The 18757-nt window shown below is 47.1% G+C and overlaps 1 protein-coding gene across 9 annotated transcripts in view; it reads left to right on the forward strand.

Moving 5' to 3' along the window:
• Positions 1-1339: 1339 nt before the first annotated feature.
• Positions 1340-18757, forward strand: part of CGNL1 (cingulin like 1) — a 176124-nt gene continuing 158706 nt past the window's right edge. For 7 of the 9 annotated variants that reach the window (XM_045395519.3, XM_065547964.2, XM_065547966.2 and 4 more), the window contains exon 1: positions 1340-1416. The gene's annotated coding sequence lies outside the window, so the exon portion shown is untranslated. Of the gene's footprint in view, positions 2020-11568; positions 11678-18757 lie in introns of those variants that run through there. The other 2 variants (XM_065547962.2, XM_005559637.5) reach the window with 2 other exon arrangements.

An 18757-nucleotide genomic window follows, 5' to 3' on the forward strand; every position in this document is an offset into this window, starting at 1 on the left:
TCCTCCAAAAAGACTCCCTTGATCATGCTGCCCGCTTGGGACAAGTAGCATTTTTTTTTTTCTTTCCTGGCAATGAATCACTATTATTAGGTTGGAGCAAAAGTAACTGCGGCTTTTCCTATTGAAAGTAATAGCAAAACTGCAATTACTTTTGCACCAACCAATTACTTTTTCAAGTCCTTTTATATTGTTTTGAATTGTTAAGTTTTCAAGGGTCTATTTCATTTAATATGTCAGCAAACGCGTATTAAGTACTGGTTGGGCCGGGGACAGTGGCTCACACCTGTAATCCCAGCACGTTGGGAGGCCAAGGCGGGTGGATCACTTGAGGTCAGGAGTTCGAGACCAGCCTGACCAACGTGGTGAAACCCCGTCTCTACAAAAACACAAAAATTAGCCGGGTGTAGTGGTGAGCACCTGTAGTCCTAGCAACTGAGGCACGAGAATATCTTGAACCCGGGAGGCGGAGGCAGTGAGACGAGATCATGCTACTGTACTCAAGTCTGGGCAAAACAGCGAGACTCCGTCTCAAAAAAAAAAAAAAAAGTTGTTTTCTCAGGGAATCCTTATAGCTGATGGAGTATCCAGCTCTTCATTTTACAGATGAGTAAACTGGGGTTTAGAACTGATAACATTTTGTCCAAGTTCTCACAGCTAGCGAGAGGCATGCCGCAGTTTACCGTGGAGTGGGTCTAAACAAGGACCTAAAAACTGTATTGGAGTCCCAGCCCTACTACCGCCAGCTGTGTCACCTTACGAGGCGCCCCACCTTCCTGTCTCTTCAACAGAAACAGACATTTGTTGTTACCGCCCAAGTGGGATTCCCTCCCCACCAGTGTCTAGACATAGTAGGTGCTCAATAAATAGGTGTGGGTTTGCTGTGGCAAAGAGCGCTATCCCTTAAGTTTCTGACAGCGAGGGGGAAAAAGACTGAGCAGGGAAAGGAAGGGAAAGGGGTAAACTGAGCTCGGAGCAGTTGGGAGCGCGAAATAGGGAGGGCTTCCTGGAGGCCAGGAATTTGGAGAGGCCGAGGCTGGGACAAGAAATATACACGGTGAAGGCGGAGGGGAGGTGGAAGGACGAGCCGCTCCGGGGAAGGGTGAGGTCTAAGCGCAGCCTGGGGCCGAGCGGAGCAGAGGGCGGGTCGTGCGATGGTGCCTGGGGAGGTTCGTCCCGACCGGCCGCGGGCGGATCGAAGGGAGGGTTGGGCCCGTTGCAGCCCCGGCGGGTCTAGGCCCCCGGCCGGCCCCTGCCCCTCCTCCCGGGAGGGCGGGCGGCGGCTGCGGGGCGGGGCGCGGGCTCGCTCGGCCTCCTGGCGGCGCAGCGGCCCCTCCACTCCGGCCAGGCTCTGCTGGCTGCGGCGGGAGCTGGACGCGGGAGGCGGCGGCGGCGGCGGCGGCGGCGGCGGCGGCGGCGGTGAGTGAGCTCCGGCCGGGAGCGGGGCGGGTGTGCGCCGGGAGCCGGGCTCCAGGGTGCTAGGTGCCGCCCAGGGCGGCGGGACCCCCAGGCGTTCGGGCTCAGCCAGGTGCGCTGTGCTCAGTCCGGGCGTCCTCTCTCGGTGCCGCGCTTCGCGCGGGTCCTGGGGTTGGTAAGTGCGACCCGGACTCCCGCGCCGCGCCCAGCCGAGGACAGGCGCAGAACAGATGCGGGCGATCCCTGGGGAACCCGCCTCGCGGCGGGGTGGGAGGGAGGAGGCCCTGCAGGACCTCCCTTTAGTGAAGAGGGGCCCTGTGCCTTCGCACCCCTGCCTGGACCCTCCGGCTCTAGTGACAGCTGGGAGAGACCCACGCGAAGCAGTCCCTGACCTATCCTGTCGTACCTAAGTCCTTGGCGTGCTCGGCCAGACCATGCCCTGGAACAAAAAGGGGCGTGTGGCCTCTCTCTTCCCGGATCCTCCCGACCACTGCACCGCCCAGGCAGGTCATCCCCGAGAGCCCCCGCCTCACTTGGAGCACACATTCTGATTCTGGCTCTCCCCGGGACTTTTCCAAGTTGCATCACTGTTTGGCCTCTAGACAGGTACTTGGCTGTCATGTTGGAGTTAGTTACACAGGATTTTTGAAACTTTGTATATTTGCTTTGTGTGTTCCCCTTCACCCTAAGGCCGCTGCCCTCCCAACTCTGCTTATGCCGCTCAAAACGTTGCTCAAGGCTCACTGCGAATGCTTTTGCAGGCATTGGTTCTCAAACTTGCCTGCACATCTGGAGAGTCTTAAAAAATACTGGTGCCTGTGTCCCACTCCCAGAGATCTGGATTCAGCTTCCCTGGGTCGCAGCCTGGACAATGGAGTTTTTAAGACGCCCCAGGTGATTCTAATGCGCAGACAAGTTTGAAAACCTCTGCTTTGCGGGTTGCTCCCACCAGCCACTCTTCCGACGGCTAAAGATCAGTCCTGATCTAGAACTCATCTCAGGCCCTCTAAACTCTTCCTTAATCCACCTCTCCACCTGAAGAACCTGTTGGTTGGTGCATTCCAACTTTAGACAGTAGATGGTGCCTTTACTGAAGTTCCCTTCGTTTCTACCTCTCTGTTAACAGTCAATACTGCCGGGGCCCTTTCTGCCAAGGAGGTGGGAGTGTAGGCATTAGAACCAAGGAGTCCTTGTCAGGGTCAAGGTTATAATACAGGGTTGTCCTATTCAGGGAAAACCAAGTGATAATTTGACGTGTCATATTCGGAAATAATTTCAGATTAAAAGGAGAAAAAATACTTTAGGGTTTGGTCAGCTCTTGGAGACCTTCCCGAGACTCCCCCACATAGATAATGGAGTTGCATAAATGTGGGGAATTTTCCTTCAAGAAGCCAACGCTAACAACATCCTTTTTTTTTTTTTTTTTGAGACGGAGTCTCGCTCTGTCGCCCAGCCCAGGCTGGAGTGCAGTGGCGCGATCTCGGCTCACTGCAAGCTCCGCCTCCCGGGTTCACGCCATTCTCCTGCCTCAGCCTCCCGAGTAGCTGGGACTACAGGCGCCCACAACCGCGCCCGGCTAATTTTTTATATTTTTAGTAGAGACGGGGTTTCACCGTGGTCTCGATCTCCTGACCTTGTGATCCGCCCGCCTCGGCCTCCCAAAGTGCTGGGATTACAGGCGTGAGCCACCGCGCCCGGCGCTAACAACATCCTTAACGTTTTGTGGTTGATATTTGTGTTAACCTAAGTGCATTTTTGTAGATTAAACTTATTCTGGAAGTATGATGAAGCCCTGCAGACAGAACACAGTGTATAGCATGGCACATCTGAGATGACACCTGAGACACCTGTCACATGATCTTAAAAATGATAGAGAAGTAGGACTAAGGAAAATGTAACCATGCTTATATTGGCTGAATTAGGTCATATATTTTAATGAGAAAATGTGTTTTCACTGTCCTTGTTAGTCATGTCATAGTCTCTGGGATCTTGGTTAATTTCCTTTTGTACCCCAAGTATGATGTTTGTATTAGATTTCCACCCTGATGTTGCTACCTGACCACAAATCAGTGGTTTTAAGTTTTTCTTAGGGGGTGGCCCTCTTTTTTTTTTTTTTTTTTTTGAGACGGAGTTTTACTCTTGTCACCCAGGCTGGAGTGCAATGGTGCAATCTTGGCTCACAGCAACCTCCGCCTCCCTGGTTCAAGTGATTCTCCTGCCTCAGCCTCCCAAGTAGCTGGGATTACAGGCACCCACTACCATGCCCGGCTACTTTTTTGTATTTTTGGTAGAGACAGGGTTTCACCATGTTGGCCAGGCTGTTCTCAAACTCCTGACCTCAGGTGATCCGCCCACCTCGGCCTCTCAAAGTGCTGGGATTACAGGCATGAGCCACCGTGCCCAGCCTATATTATATTTTTATTAGCAGTGGGATGACATCCTTTCAAGAATGCCTTGCCAAAGTGAAAGAACATTTATGTTCATTTCTAGCTCCTCATATACGTCCAAAGAACACTCCTTTTGAAAAATACAAAAATGACATAATTTTGCCCACTTGGTTTTCTCTCTTTTCTCCAACTTCCACGACCATGCTCTGCTGCTATTACTGTATTCACTTGCTGGAGGTGTGCACCCTGTGGGAGCCGTCTTCATTGTCTTGGCTCTGGCTTGAAATGGAGGTTACGTGGAGCGCATGGTCTTACAGGGTGTCCCTGACCTGAATCATCAGCCTTTGGGGAGCAAGACCATATGGAAAGTGTTTTCCTACTGTTTTGTGTATGTGTGTGTGTGTGTGTGTGTGTGTGTGTGTGTGAGACCATGACAACAAAATGAAGCCATATTATTAAATGCTTTGTTAACCTGCAAATCTTGTCTCAATTGGGAAAAGAAAAATGCTTATTCGAGGATGCTGTTGAATTCATGGTGTCTGAAAAGTCACACCTGAACAGCAGTAGTTACACCGTGAGTATAATAATACACTCGACCTCCCCCCACCCCCCCGCCGAAAAAAAAGTTTATGTCAATGTGGGCCTAAGCACATTTATTGCAATTTCTCACTTTGGAGTAGCAGCTCTAATATCCTAAAGTGATTAGAATAAAGTAAGTGAAGAAAAATATGAAGAAAGAGTTAGTGAGAGACTTTTCCATTTAGGGAACGGAGATACCGCAGCTAGAAAAGGCCTTTGGTTTGTCTTAAGAATTGACTGCCCTTTTGGCTTCCTTTTTTTCCCCTTGTTTAATTTGCTTGTGCTGGTGGGTGAAGGAGAGTTAAAGAAATTTAATGGCCTCCTAACTCTCTTTCCCCATGGAACCCATTTATCTAAGAGATGCCATTGACCTTTTAAAAATATCTAACTGATTGTATGCTTTTCCTTTCTTTTCGTCTTCTGATCTCGGCACTAAAGGGCGGTGGCATGACTGGGAGGTTGGCATCAGAGCAGGAAAACAAAGTTTAAGGGAAACTGAAAATTGGGTAATTTTCTCTGGATGACCAAGTGCTTACTTTTTTCAGGCATGTGACATTGCTGTTATCAAGAACCAGTTATGACATGAAAACCCTGAAAATGGAAAAGGAAAAAATAAAATAATAAAAAAGGGAACGGGGTGGGGGATGGAAATAGCACCAGGGTTGACTGACCTTTACCGAGGAGGGAAGGCTTACTGTTTTCAGCCCGGTGTGTCCGAGTTGCAACCCCCTTTACCTTTACTTCTCTCTTCATGTACCCTCCTCCATCCCTCAAGCCAATATCCTTGGGGGAGAGAGTGCTTCATCTTAAATTCACACTAAGGTGTCTTTTGTTTGTTTGTTTGTTTGTTTTTGGTTTTTGAGATGATTGCTCTGTCACCCAGGCTGGAGTGCAGTGATGTGATCTCGGGCTCACTGCAACCTCCGCTTCTTGGGTTCAAGCAATCCTTCCTGCCTCAGCCTCCTGAGTAGCTGGGGTTGCAGACATGCGCCACCACACCCGGCTTATTTTTGTATTTGTAGTAGAGATGGGATTTCGCCATGTTGGCCAAGCTGTTCTTGAACTCCTGGCCTCAGGTGATCCGCTTGCCTCAGCCTCCCAAAGTGCTGGGATTACAGGCATGAGCCACTGCGCTCGCCCGGCCGAACACATTTTTATGACGCCCCTATTACTAGCAAAAGCGATGTATTACCCAGAGTTGTTGGTAAACAGGATAAGGTTCCTGCCTTAAGGAGCCTGAGTCAGGTGGGGATGTAAACCGTGGATTGCAATAAGTTAGGAACTTTTCTAATCAAGAGGAACACAGTAGCCTGTGGGGTACTATGGGGCACCTGGCTAGCCTCGCCTGGGTAGATGCCTCGTCAGTTCATTGGCACAGGAGGTATAAGACATGCTTTACTTGGGTTTACATTAAGGCTTATTCTATTAGGCCCATACACCAAATGACTGATTTTGGATGTGTCTGACTCCAGGAGCAGGAAGGGCGCAGGTACCCATCATGCAAAGGGGAGGTGGGAGGTGGAGGAGGAGACCAGATTCCAGCAGGTGTCTTTTGCTTCTGGAGTGTGCTGAACAGGGGTACTTGCTGTGGGTGGGAAGCTCATGGAGAATGTGGCTGGATCCGTGTTTGGCACATTAGTAACTGGTAAAGTAAGCTTAGTAGTGGCTACCTCTGCAACAGAGCTGGAAGGAGAATACAAAGTGCAGTGTGAAAGCCGCAGCTGCACACTTTTTGGAGCAAGTGGTTTGGTTTGTGGTTATTTCTCCTGCCAATGGGCAGACATTGGTTTCTCATCATCCCATGGTCGCTTTAGCTCAGGCTTCCTTGGGCAGGCTGAAAACTGGACTTCACACTGTTTTTCCCTTGGGTAGGTGGTTTCCAAATAGCTGACCCATTGGGCTAATAACCTCATGGTTATAGTAGTTACTATTTGTTTATTCACTGTCTTTCAAGTGCCAGGTATCACGCTCAGCACATTTCTTTCATTACTGTAAACCCTTTACATTCCTGAGAGGCAGGTGGCAGTGACCTCATTTTACAGATGAGGAAACTGAGGTCCAAGGAGGTGCTGAATCCTGCAAAGGTGCATAGTACTTGACAGCGGCAAAGTTCTCATGCCTGTAATCGCAGCACTTTGGGAGGCCGAGGCAGGTGGATCCTTTGAGCCCAGGAGGTCAATACCAGCCTGGACAACATGGTGAAATGCTGCCTTTACAAAAAATACAGAAATTAGCCTGGTGTGGTGGCGCGTGCCTGTGGTCCCAGCTACTCTGTATGTTGAGATGGGAGGATGGCTTGAGCCTAGGAGGTTGAGGCTGTAGTGAACCATGATCATGCCACTGCACTCCAGCCTGTGTCACAGAGTGAGACTCTGTCTTAGAAACAAACAACAAAAAGAAAATGGCAGAGTTGAAGTTCGAGAGTGCTCTGGTCTGTCTGAATACAAAGCTAAGTTCTCTCTACTGTTTCTTGCTCCTCTAAGCCGAGCTGATTAAGAAATTGTGTTCTCCGCCGGGCGTGGTGGCTCACGCCTGTAATCTCAGCACTTTGGGAGGCCGAGGTGGGTGGATCACGAGGTCAGGAGATCAAGACCACCCTGGCTAACTCGGTGAAACCCCGTCTCTACTGAAAATACAAAAAATTAGCCCGGTGAGGTGGCGGGCGCCTGTAGTCCCAGCTACTCGGGAGGCTGAGGCAGGAGAATGGCGTGAACCCGGGAGGCGGAGCTTGCAGTGAGCCGAGATCGCACCACTGCATTCCAGCCTGGGCGACAGAGCGAGATTCCGTCTCAAAAAAAAAAAAAAAAAAAAAAAAAAAAAAGAAATTGTGTTCTCACAACTTCTTTTTACCATCACAGTCTCTACTAGATGAGGTAGAGGAAAATAGTAAATCGGTTCAGACCTAAAGAGAAGGTATTCCACTAAAGACCATTGCAACCTTGTAATCAAAGGGAAATTTTATGGACTACTGCTTTTCTAGGTGTTTTAAAGAAGAGGGTAGATTAGGCTGTCCAGAAAGGCTCTGAACGGGTCCCACATCCTAGGTTAGAGAGACGTGATTTCCACCTTTCTTCAAATTCTGCAAACCTCTGAGTTTCTGTAGATAATTGGTTGTTGGGTAAGAGATTAAAAACAAAATTCAGTGTTGGGTATTCTATAGTAAAACGAAGCTGTGCACATCCAATTCCTGTTTATGTGGTACTTGCGACAAAAACAAAACTTGGCTGCATAGTAATTGCCTCCAGCTCTTAAAATTACAGGTAGTAAGGGCTTAGAGGCCATATGGAGTTATAATTAGAGATGAGTTTAAAACAGGGCTAGTCAGTGAATGTTCATTACTACAATGGGCACTAGCTAAATATTTCAACCCAAGAAGGATCAGCTCCAGGGAACATTTCCAGGGAGTTAGTGGAGGGTCGTCATGGAGTTGAAGTGTTTGGGATTAGTGCAGAGAGCATTTGTTATGAACATGCAATATTTCTGCCAGCCTGGCCAGAAGCCTCTTTGTTTACAGGGCAGAGTTTCTTCCCTGCTGCCCAATCACAGGGATTTCTGCTTTGCTTTGGTAGAGTACGTAATCGTTCAGGTCATTGCTTTGTAGTGTGTTAGGTCTGTACAGCTCCTTGATTGTTAATCATCTTTTCCTGTTACTTATCTCTTTGCTGGTGGATTGAGGTAAGATGACCTCTACTTTTGGCCTCAAGAATTTTCTTGTTTTTGACCTCTTCCCTTAGTTTTATATCTTTGTGTTTCATTGCATTCAATACAGGCCCTCTGTTTTCCCTTGCAAATTTATAGTCCACACAGGGAAGAGGAACGACTGTGACCAGGACTATCCAGGAGTCCTGTGATGGGAGTGTTTAGTCCCGTTTTCCAAGTGAGGGCCCCTTCCTCTGTAAGGCTGGGAGTTTGGGGATTCCAACTAGGACTGTCAGATTCTCAACAATGGGGCTCTTTTGACTTGATTACAAAAGAAAAAGAAATGGCCCAGTTTTCAAAGTCGTGAAGAGGTTCTAGTATATCCTATGAACCCATATATATCCTTGAACTTTTTTGTAGCTGATAGTATTAAAAAAAGGTTTGATTCCCCACCTTTTTTGCCTGTGTGGTTTTTATCTTCCTTTCTATAAACAATGACTTACTCAGAATTACACAGCAGCAGCTGAAAAGTTGATTAGCCTCTCTTTGCCCTAATCAAGTATCAAAAACCTGGACCGTTCACTTAGAGTGGTGATTACTGTGAAAGCTTTAGGTGCTGGAGAGGACCTGATAAAGAATGGAGAGATAAGAGAGAGAAAATAGCTAGCAAAGGGATTGCAGGGCGGAGTTTAACAAACTTAAGATTTCTTTCTTTCTTTCTTTCTTTTTTTTTGTTTTTGAGACAGAGTTTTGCTCTTGTTGCCCAGGCTGGAGTGTAATGGCACGATCTCAGCTCCCCAGACCTCCGCCTCCTGGGTTCAAACCGTTCTCCTGCCTTAGCCTCTTGAGTAGCTGTGACTACAGGTGCCCCCCACCACGCCCGGCTAATTTTTTGTATTTTTAGTTGAGATAGGGTTTCACTGTGTAGCCAGGATGGCCTGCCTCAGCCTCCCAAAGTGCTGGGATTACAGGCGTGAGCCACCACACCTGACCTTTTTTTTTTTTTTTTTTTTTTGAGATGGTCTCACTCTGTTGGCTAGGCTGTACTGCAGTGGTGTGATCACAGCTCACTGCAGCCTCAACCTCCCAGGCTCAGGCTTAAGTGATCCTCCCACCTCAGCCTCCCGAGGAGCTGGGACCACAGAGGCAGGCCACTATGCCTGGCTAATTTTTGTGTATGTGTGTGTGTGTTGTAGAAATGGGGTTTTGCCATGTTGCCCAGGCAGGTCTCTAATTCCTGAACTCAAGCCGTCCACCCACCTAGGCCTCCCGAAGTGCTGAGATTACAGGCATGAGCCACCGTGCCCAGCCCAAACTTCAGATTTCTTTTACTTGTGAGTTTCAGGTTCGGGGCTTAAATGCCTTTGCTCTGGATGTGGCCAGACTGGCTCAGCCCTAACAGTCTGTGCTGCCTGGGGCCACCTATAAGCTTTGGGGAGTGGGGTGGGGTGGGAGGAGAAGGTAGGGTGAAGGGAGAGGGGAAATAGGGGGTGGGAGATAAGACCCGCCAGTTAGCTGATTCTCCAGGCCTGGCTTGCTCATGGCCTGACTGCTTCTCCCTGCAGGCCTGAGTCCAACTTTCTGGGTGTGAGGCAGCTGGATGGGGTACAAAAGAGGGAGACAGTTGCCAGACACTTTCCAGGAGACCTGCCCAAGATGAGAAATTCTCATAATAGCAAATGCTCCCAGAGTATTTGCCTCCAGCCCCATCCTAGAGCTTTTACTATAGCAATTCTATGGGATAGGTACGATCATAAAACCATTTTACAGGCGAGAGAAACAAGGCCATGGGAAATTGGGTAACTTGTCAAAGTGCTGAAATCTGGGGTTCAAACCCTTGCTGTCCAGCTCTGAGCTCTGCTCACAACTACCATCTCTCTAAACACAGAGGCCTGAATGCTGCACCTGCTCTTCATTCATTCCTTGAACTCACCCACTCATGCATTTCTCCAACAAATTATTGATGGCCTGTATATGCCTTTATCTTAGCAATGAGAACATCAGTGCTCTTTGTTTGTGTGTCTGAATTCCCATAAACTTTCTTTTTTTTCTTTCTTTCTTTTTTTTTTTTTTTAACTCCTATAAACTTTCAAACAAACCTTTAAAGACATGAGACCTCTTTACTGACCTTGTATACCTAGTGTCTGGTAGAAAATAGGTGCTCAATAAAGCTTTGTGGAAGGAAGGAAGAAAGACAGTGTTGTGAAACTTGACATCCTTGTATTTCCTCTATCTCTAGCAGCCACAGTGATGTCTAAACAGAAAAACAGACAAACCTTAAGAGTGAGAGTGTGTGGGGAGTGTTTTGCAAAAATAACGGGAGAGAATTTTTGATAAAAGCATGCTGTCTTGTATGCATTTCAAGTTCTCATGGTGAACCATTTTTTGCTTGTTTGCTTAAAGCATTTCTTATTTGAAGGACATCCCTACACCCAGCTTGCAGACTATTGAGTGAGTAAAGGAGGCCCTTCAGACTTCCATGCATTGTTTGGAGCTGCTCTTGTCATCAGGGTCTGCAGAATATATTTTCTTTGCAGTTGAGGACCAAATACCTGGTAAGGTTCAAGTCCACCATCCATTTTCCTGTATAACATTTAAATACATGGGCCAGTAGAAAGTAGTTTCACCTGGGGCTGAGTGAAGTGACTCACGCCTGTAATCCTAGCAGTGTGGGAGTCCGAGGCAGGTGGATCAATTGGGATCAGGGGTTCAAGACCAGCCTAGCCAACATGGTGAAACCCTGTCCCTGCTACAAATACAAAAAATTAGCTGGGCATGGGGGTGCATGCCTCTAGTAGGCGGAGATTGCAGTGAACTGAGATCGTGCCACTGCACTCCAGCCTGGGCGACAGAGAAAAAGAAAGTCGTTTTATCTCCTGTATTTTCATTCCTTCTTCACACTGTGGGACCAATAAAGGTCTCACTTACTTGGATTGCAAGCTCTATTTGATGATCACTAGGAGTGATGGCTCTTTGGTTCCTCTTCCATTTCAGGTTCGTTTCCTCATCTGTAAAATAGATGTAATGCCTACTACATACAGTCAAGCCACATCTCTTTGACATAGTACAGTGGTTCTCAAACAGGGGCCTCCCCCCATCTCCCAACCCGGGGGTACATTTGACAATATCTGGAGACATTCTTGGTAGTTATGACTGGGGTGGTGATGGCTCCTGGCATCTAATGGGCCAAGGCCAGGGATGCTGCTAAATATCCTTCGATTCAAAGGACAGTCCCCCACAAGAATTATCTGGCTTCAAATGTCAGTAGAGCCAAGGCTAAGAAACCCTGGCAAAGTGGAACCTCAAACAATGGTAGCTGTTTTTAACATCTCTGATCTAAGGGAGCTATTGGCCAGGGACAAAGATCCCTCCTTTCTTAAGTAGGGTGGAAAGAATGGAATTTAACGTTTTATTGATGCCTCTGGGTTATCCCACAGGTGCCCCTGAGGTGGGAACACCTCCTTTTCTCTCCATTAAGCATGCCTTAACTTCATTGGAAACTTGCTTGCATCGTTTACATATAAATAGCCATGCTAAAACCAGTGAAACCGCTTAGCCTCTGGGGTGGTTAAACCCATTCCCTGCGGAGGACCTTGGTGCAGTGGGGCCTGCACTGCTACAGACTGTGAGCCTTGCTTTTCTCCCCTGTTAAAGGACAGGTAGGTAATCGTGTCAGCCTCCCATCTCATCATGTTGCTCTGACTCTGCACGTGTGAAACTAGCTCTTCGCATGTGAATGTGCTAGTGTGATTCCTAAGGTACGCCTTTTGAAGGCATTTTTCAGGGGATGCAATTCATAGGTGGTCACTCAGTCAAGGACACTAAAAATGATAGGGGTTCAACAGTCAAGGAATATCAGTGTTACCAGCATGGTATGAGGCCCCCCAAGCAGTTCCTGCAGCAGGGTGTGTGATTCGGGAAGCAGTGTGGCCCAGTGGTTGACAGCATGAGGTCAGCCAGTCACAGGCTGCTCTGTGTACAACCTTTGGCTTTTCCCGTGCTTGTTGTGTGACCCTGGGTTAGCTACTTGACCCCGTTGCACCTCAGTTTCCTCACCTGTAAAATGAGGATAATGACAGTGACGACAATAACACCCAGCTGAAGATGGGTGTGAGGCTTCAGCGACTTGTCCTGTGAGGTGTGCCGTGAAGATGCGAGCTTAGCTCAATAAATGAGTTGCTGTTAGTAAAATAATATTTGATGTTGGCTTGTAGCTTGTGTATTTTTACTCAGATGAAGAGATTGCTCCTGATTTAGGAGCTGAGAAAGGATCTTTCTGGTTCTTGGTATTTTTTTTGGTGGTAAAATACAGCATAAAGTCTCCATTTTAACCAATTTAAACTGTACAGTGCAGTAGCATTAAGTACATTCACAATGTTGTGCAACCATCACCACTATCTAATTCCAAAACTTTTTCATCCCCCTAAATGGAAACGCTGGACCCGTTGAGCAGCCACTCCACGTTCCTCCCTTCCCCCAGCCACTCCCTCTCCACGAGCCCACTCGTCTAGTTTCTGTTTCTATGGAACTGCCTAGTCTGGATATTTCGTATAAATGTATTTCATGCAATAGACGGCCTTTTGCCTCTGGCTTCTTTCACTTAGCATAATGTTTTCAAGGGGTCATCTGTGTATTGTAACGTGCACCAGCACTTCACCACTTTTTACCTGGTGTCTTTTTTGCAGAGCAACCCAAGCCTCAGTTTCATCAGGCCTGTGGTTCTCTTAAGTCATGCTCTGTTTTCAAGTTTTAAAGTATCTTTCTTCATTGATTTTGATCCTTCTTGGCCAGCCTTATTTTTTCCACTTTTCCCATCCATCCAGGACTTCTAATGACCCTTGAAATGAATATGGAATGAAGCCCTCATGCCGGGTTCTTGGTGCTGGGGAGTAGGTCTTTTTAGGTATCTTACTTCTGCGGAAGAATTAGCGGCAGGAGCACACATGGGGGCCCTGAGTGGTGCTTCAGTTCCCCGTGACTGTGTGACAGGTTTTAAAAACAAGTGTCTGGAAAACACCACCAGGCCCCTTTTATTCATCAGTTTAAAAGCTTCCCACAATGAGAAGTGGCCCTCAATTAAGTCGTTTAATAAAAACCTCCCCCTGTTTTAAAGCTTTCTTGGGAAGTGTTTACATTTGACGCCACTGCAGGCTTCTAAATGAGGAGCTGTGGAGTGAGTGATCCTTAACTTGTGACTTTAATAATATCCTTTGCTTTAGATTTCCAGGTGGAGGCCTGGGCCAGATTTGTAGCTTGTCATTGACCCAGACTGGGATCAGAGATGGGGGCTGGGCAGGGGGTGGAGGACATTCTTGGCTATCCTGCCCCCCTCAGCTGCCAGTAGTAGAAGATTCAGCAAGGCTGAAAGCCACATAGATACGTAAAACCAGCTCCTGGGAGAGAGACTGGACTGGAAGGAGGTGAAGCATTTCCCTACCTGGGAAGGGCAGTTATCCTGCCCCACTTCTGACCTCATCTGCAGTGTTGGGGAAGCTTCAGTGGGCAGAGATTAAAGCATTTAGGAGAGCAGCGCCAGGCTCCTGAGAGCTGGCGAAGGCTCTACTTTTTTCTCTGATTCTGGAGAGGTCAATAGGCCCCGAGAAGAGGAAGCAGGCTGCTTTAGCTTCAGAGAAAACTCCAGAGTTGTCGTTAGAGGAGTCCTGGGAAAAGCTAAAATAAAGAAAATTCTGGGGTGGTCTTTGCTTTGTACTGCTTTTCTGAGGACTCTCGTTGTGCTGGACGAGGACAGGAGGGTGAGGGTGAGGGGAGCCCCGAGCCACTGGCATGTGCTGGGGATTTGTAGAGGCTGCAGAGGTGGGTAGGTAGCAGTCTGGATTCTGGGTCTGGACTGCCGGGTCTGAATCCTGGCTCCGGGGTGCTGTTCTATGAATTCTTGTGTGTCCAGTGCTCAGAGCAGTGTCTGCAGAGGGAGCTGTCGATGTGTGTGCTCTCATGACTGTACTGACACTTCACTTTGGTGAGTTCCTGGTTAGAATCATAGAAATACTTCTTGTTATCAGAGCTAATTTTCTTCCATACCTGGTAGCCTTGTGTAATCCATGGGACAGGGTGATGCCACTGGACTGTAAAGAAAACATGACTCGCAGATGGAGAAATGATGCTTTTGGCAAATCTATTAAAGTTCTCCGAGGGAGAGAATAAATGTGGGAAGGACAAACCAGTGGATATAGATTTTATTTAGACTTCCAAAAGATTGTTGGAAAGACTTCATGGCAAAGGCTATTAGATGTGGGAGTCTTCCATGACTTTCTGAGAGGAGGTGAATGGAAGAAGGAGTGTGGCTGAAACTTGTCTTTTCCATTGTCCTTTAGAGGAGGAATCTTCACTTTTGCAGATGAAATAAAATTCTAAAGGTAAAAATGAAGACTTTGGAATCAAACTATAGAGAGGTTGTTTTTTTTTTTTTTTTTCTTTTTAAATTTAAATTTTGGGCACTAGGGGATGTCAACTCTCCTTTAAAATAATTCGTGATCAGTGGCTGCACCTGGGCAGCTGGGGTTTGGAACTAGGAATGATGTGTGTGCTGCTTTCTAGCAAAGTTACAGATCACATGCCTGGGGCATCAGCGTGCTCAGGAAATAAATGAAGATTAGTGGAACCAAAGAGTTCATTAAAAATGATTCAGGTTCCCCTCCAGCCTGGGCAACAAGAACAAAACTCCATCTCAAAAAACAAAAAACAAACAAAAAACTTGTAGTTTCCAACTGTCTTTTAAGTGAATAGTATATTTGTAGAAAAAGTAGATTCTGCTATCAACAAATGTAAGAATTCACTTAAATGCACAGATGCTGAATTTCATGCCTTTTGTGTTTTAACCCAGGATAGTAAATGAATGAATGAAATGAGCAGACACTTTTTCAACACAAGACCCTTCCCTCTCCCCCATTAGGGTTTAGGAAGCTTGGAGTTACGCTTGACCAAAAAGACACCTGCAGGAGTTGGTTACCTTTGTGTTTTTCTTTTTACTCAGGGCCCTGTGGGCCTTGCCTGGTGCCTCATGTATAGGAGTGCTCTGTATGTGTTTGAATGATAAATGGATTCAGATTTCCTTAACATAAGTGTAAATATTTTATCATTGTGTGTCATTATGTGCCAGGCAAACTTAGTTATATTTGCTCTTACAATGGTTGTATTGGATTTTGCTGTTTAATATTTCTGTGTAACAAGCAATCCCAGATCTCAGTTTTTTGTATTTGTTTTTTTGAGATGGAATCTCACTCTGTTGCCCAGGTTGGAGTGCAGTGGTGCCATCTCGGCTCACTGCAACCTCCACCTCCTGGTCCAAGCGATTCTCCTGCCTCAGCCTCCCGAGGAGCTGGGATTACAGGCACGTGCCACCACATCCAGCTAATTTTTGTATTTTTAGTAGAGGTGGGTTTTCGCCACGTTGGCCAGGCTGGTCTCAAACTCCTGACCTCAGGTAATCCACCTTCCTTGAACTCCCAAAGTGCTGGGATTATAGGTGTGAGCCACTGCACCTGGCCCCAGATCTCAGTTCTTTACAACCACAAAGGTTCATTTTCCCCTCACTCAGCTGTCGGTTGGGTGTGGTTTGGTTGAGCCAGGCTGGGCTTGACTTGGCCAAGCCAGACTCCAGGCTTCCATCTGGGTTGAGGTCTATTCTACATGTGTTTTATTCAGCAGCCCAGGCTGCAGGGGCAACAAATATGCAGGGCCAGCTCGCCTTGGGCAGATTACAGAGGCGTAAGAAGGCAAGAAGAAATGCTGGAAGCCTCTTAGAGCTTTGGTGTATAACCGGCCCATTGTCAGTTCTGCCAGGATTCCCTCAGCCAACACAAATTGCATTGTCAAGCCCCACACCAGCGGGGTGAGGAAGTATACCTGGCCCGTTCTAGTAGGAGGTAACTCGAAGTCATATGGCAAAGAAGGTAGATGTATGTGGAGGAGAAAGGCACTGAGAACAATAATTCCATTCACAATGGTAGAGAATGAATAAGACGGAAGAGGGTAGTTTGGGCCAAACTAGCCTTTTGGGAGCTTGCAAGACCTAGGCTGGCTGGGTGAAAAATCGTGTGCATTTGGTGCAGGTACCAGCCCAGGCCTTGGCATTTCCTGTACATTAGCTGGCATGCCCTGCCTCTCAGCTGGCTGGATATTGATCATATCCATTCACTGTGATGGGGCTTTTGGGAGTGCTGCCTATCTGTGGGAGGAGCAGAAGGATGGGCCTGATTTTCTTTGGGTCAGCCATCATGACCTGACAGGCTGCCAACTGTGGTGGCAGGAGTGTGACAAGCTGAGAGGGCAAAGAGGACAAAGAAGGACCACAGTGTTGAAGGAGGCCAGGGGCTTGCCTCAGCCTAAGTCCCACCTTTAATAGTCAGTGACAGGTTAGCATCAGTGCCTTTGTGCACCATGTCCCAATCTTCATAAGGACCCTGGGCTGTAGCTTCCAGATCCTGCCTTTTACATCCAAAGAAACAGGCTTCAGGAGGTGAGGTGACTTGTCTTCAGCCAAGCAGCTCAAAAGTGGCAGATGGGAGCCAGGCCACCCTGTTCCCAGTCTATTGCCTATCTTTCCACATGATTGTCATAGTCTAGCAGAGTCCGGACTGGTGTCATGTGTTACAGTATATTCTGGCCCTGTGATGACACAGTCTGCTTTGGAAGAAGCCATGTGAGCCTTGTGCCCATATGGGATGACACAGGCGAATTAGAATGAATGAAATACTGGCCAAAGATAAGCAGCCTTGCGGTTACTGCTTTGCAATGGACCATTTCTTTCTTTCTTTTTTTTTTTTGATGGAGTCTTGCTCTGTCGCCCGGGCTGGAGTGCAGTGGTGCGATCTCCGCTCATTGCAAGCTCCGCCTCCCGGATTCACGCCATTCTCCTGCCTCAGCCTCCTGAGTAGCTGGTACTATAGGCGCCCGCCACCACGCCCAGCTAATTTTCTATATTTTTAGTAGACACGGGGTTTCACCATGTCAGCCAGGATAGTCTGGATCTCCTGACCTCGTGATCCACCCGCCTCGGCCTCCCAAAGTGCTGGGATTACAGGCGTGAGCCACCGCGCCAGGCCGCAATGGGCCATTTCTTTAGTGAAGAGCTGCTAGACTTTGAGGAAGAAAAGGCCCTAGCCACTAGTGAAAATGCACCAGGAATAGATGGGAACCAAAACCTGGTAAAGCCAAGGGTGTGAGGAGACAGACACTCTCACACATGGTGTGTGCGGGATTATAAATTCACTGGGCTTCTATCTAGGGACCAAAACCTTGTAAAGCCAAGGGTGTGAGGAGACAGACACTCTCACACGTGCTGTGTGCGGGATTATAAATTCACTGGCTTCTGTCTAGAGAGCGGTTTGGCAGGGGGGCTGCTTTTACTTGCAAGCAAACAAAATTCAATTGAAGGTGGTTCACATAGGACTAAAAAAAGCAAAAAGTGGTTAACAAGTAGTTTAAATAAGACATTTCAAAATGACATTTGTTACCTCATGTAAACAAGTCCAAAGTCTGGGCTGTTGGGGGAGTTAGTTTAAAGACCCAGGCTTATTTCCTCTTTCCTCGCCTCAGTGTTTGATGTTTGCCTTCAAGCTTGTTTCCTCATGATCTCAGTGTGGCTGTTGCTGCTCCACCCATCATTTCCTTATTCAGAGTGATGTCCAGAGGCAGGAAAGGAGGAAAGCACAGAAAAGATGCAAATCAACATGTATTCTGAGATCCCATTTTTTTGTTTGCAAAAATAAAGACCTTCAAAATTTTCCTTTTTTCCCCCCACCTGATACCATTACAATAAAAGTGTTAATTTTTTTCAGCACCGTAAGATGATGAAAAAAAAGTCTTAATTTTTTATTGCAAATATAAATTTCTGGAACCAAGAGATATGGTTATTTCTGGGCCGTGGGATGGTGGTGTGGTTTTGGTTTTCATTTCATGAAATTTTGTTTTTCATTTTATGCCCTTCTTGGCTGCTTGAATTTTGTAAATATCACAATGTGTATTACCTTTATAATACAAAAGAAAGTGAGAGGTGTTTTCTTAGTAGGGGTGGGAGAAATTAGAGAGGAAACCGAGGCCCTAACAGGGGCATTATCTGAGACATGGTGTGAGAGGATAGGAGTGCATTTAGCTGTGTGTGGTTGGCCTAGAGGGAGGTTGGGGAGGGGGAGAAGTCCAGGAGTGAAAGAAGGTCATTTTAAATTTCTTGGGGTACCTGGCACAGTATCTTCTACCTAGTAGAGATAAATACACATTTGAAGAATGAATGAATGTTTAGGTCAAGACCTAACACAAGTTTATGAGGTGCTGAAACCCAACCAAGCAGCTCGAGTCAGCAAGAAAGTCCGTTCTGCTGGAAATCTATCTTGCAGAGAAATATGGCTGTCATTTCCTACTTTTTCCTTGAGCTCCCAGAATCTAATTCATTGCTAAGGAATCAGTGTCAGTATGAGCCTTTCTATTCGTCATCTGTCTCCTACTGAAGCCTACTGTCCCAGGTTCTGGATAATAAAGCCGTGTAAGGTTTTTACAACTGAAGGTAGAGCAAAGGCAAGAAACCACCATCTCATGCTAACTGTGTTAATAGTGAGTAGCTTCAATGGAGTCTAGATGTTTAAAATCTACTAAGTATAGAATGAACAGTTATTTTTTTAAAGGAGATATAAAGTTCTTTGATACCTTGGACTAATACATAAAAATGATGTGTCTTTGATAACAGCAATAAGCCACAGATGACAGTTGTGAGAGAGGGATTTTCA

The sequence above is a fragment of the Macaca fascicularis genome, chromosome 7 (assembly GCF_037993035.2).
Source record: "Macaca fascicularis isolate 582-1 chromosome 7, T2T-MFA8v1.1".
NCBI lineage: Eukaryota > Metazoa > Chordata > Mammalia > Primates > Cercopithecidae > Macaca > Macaca fascicularis.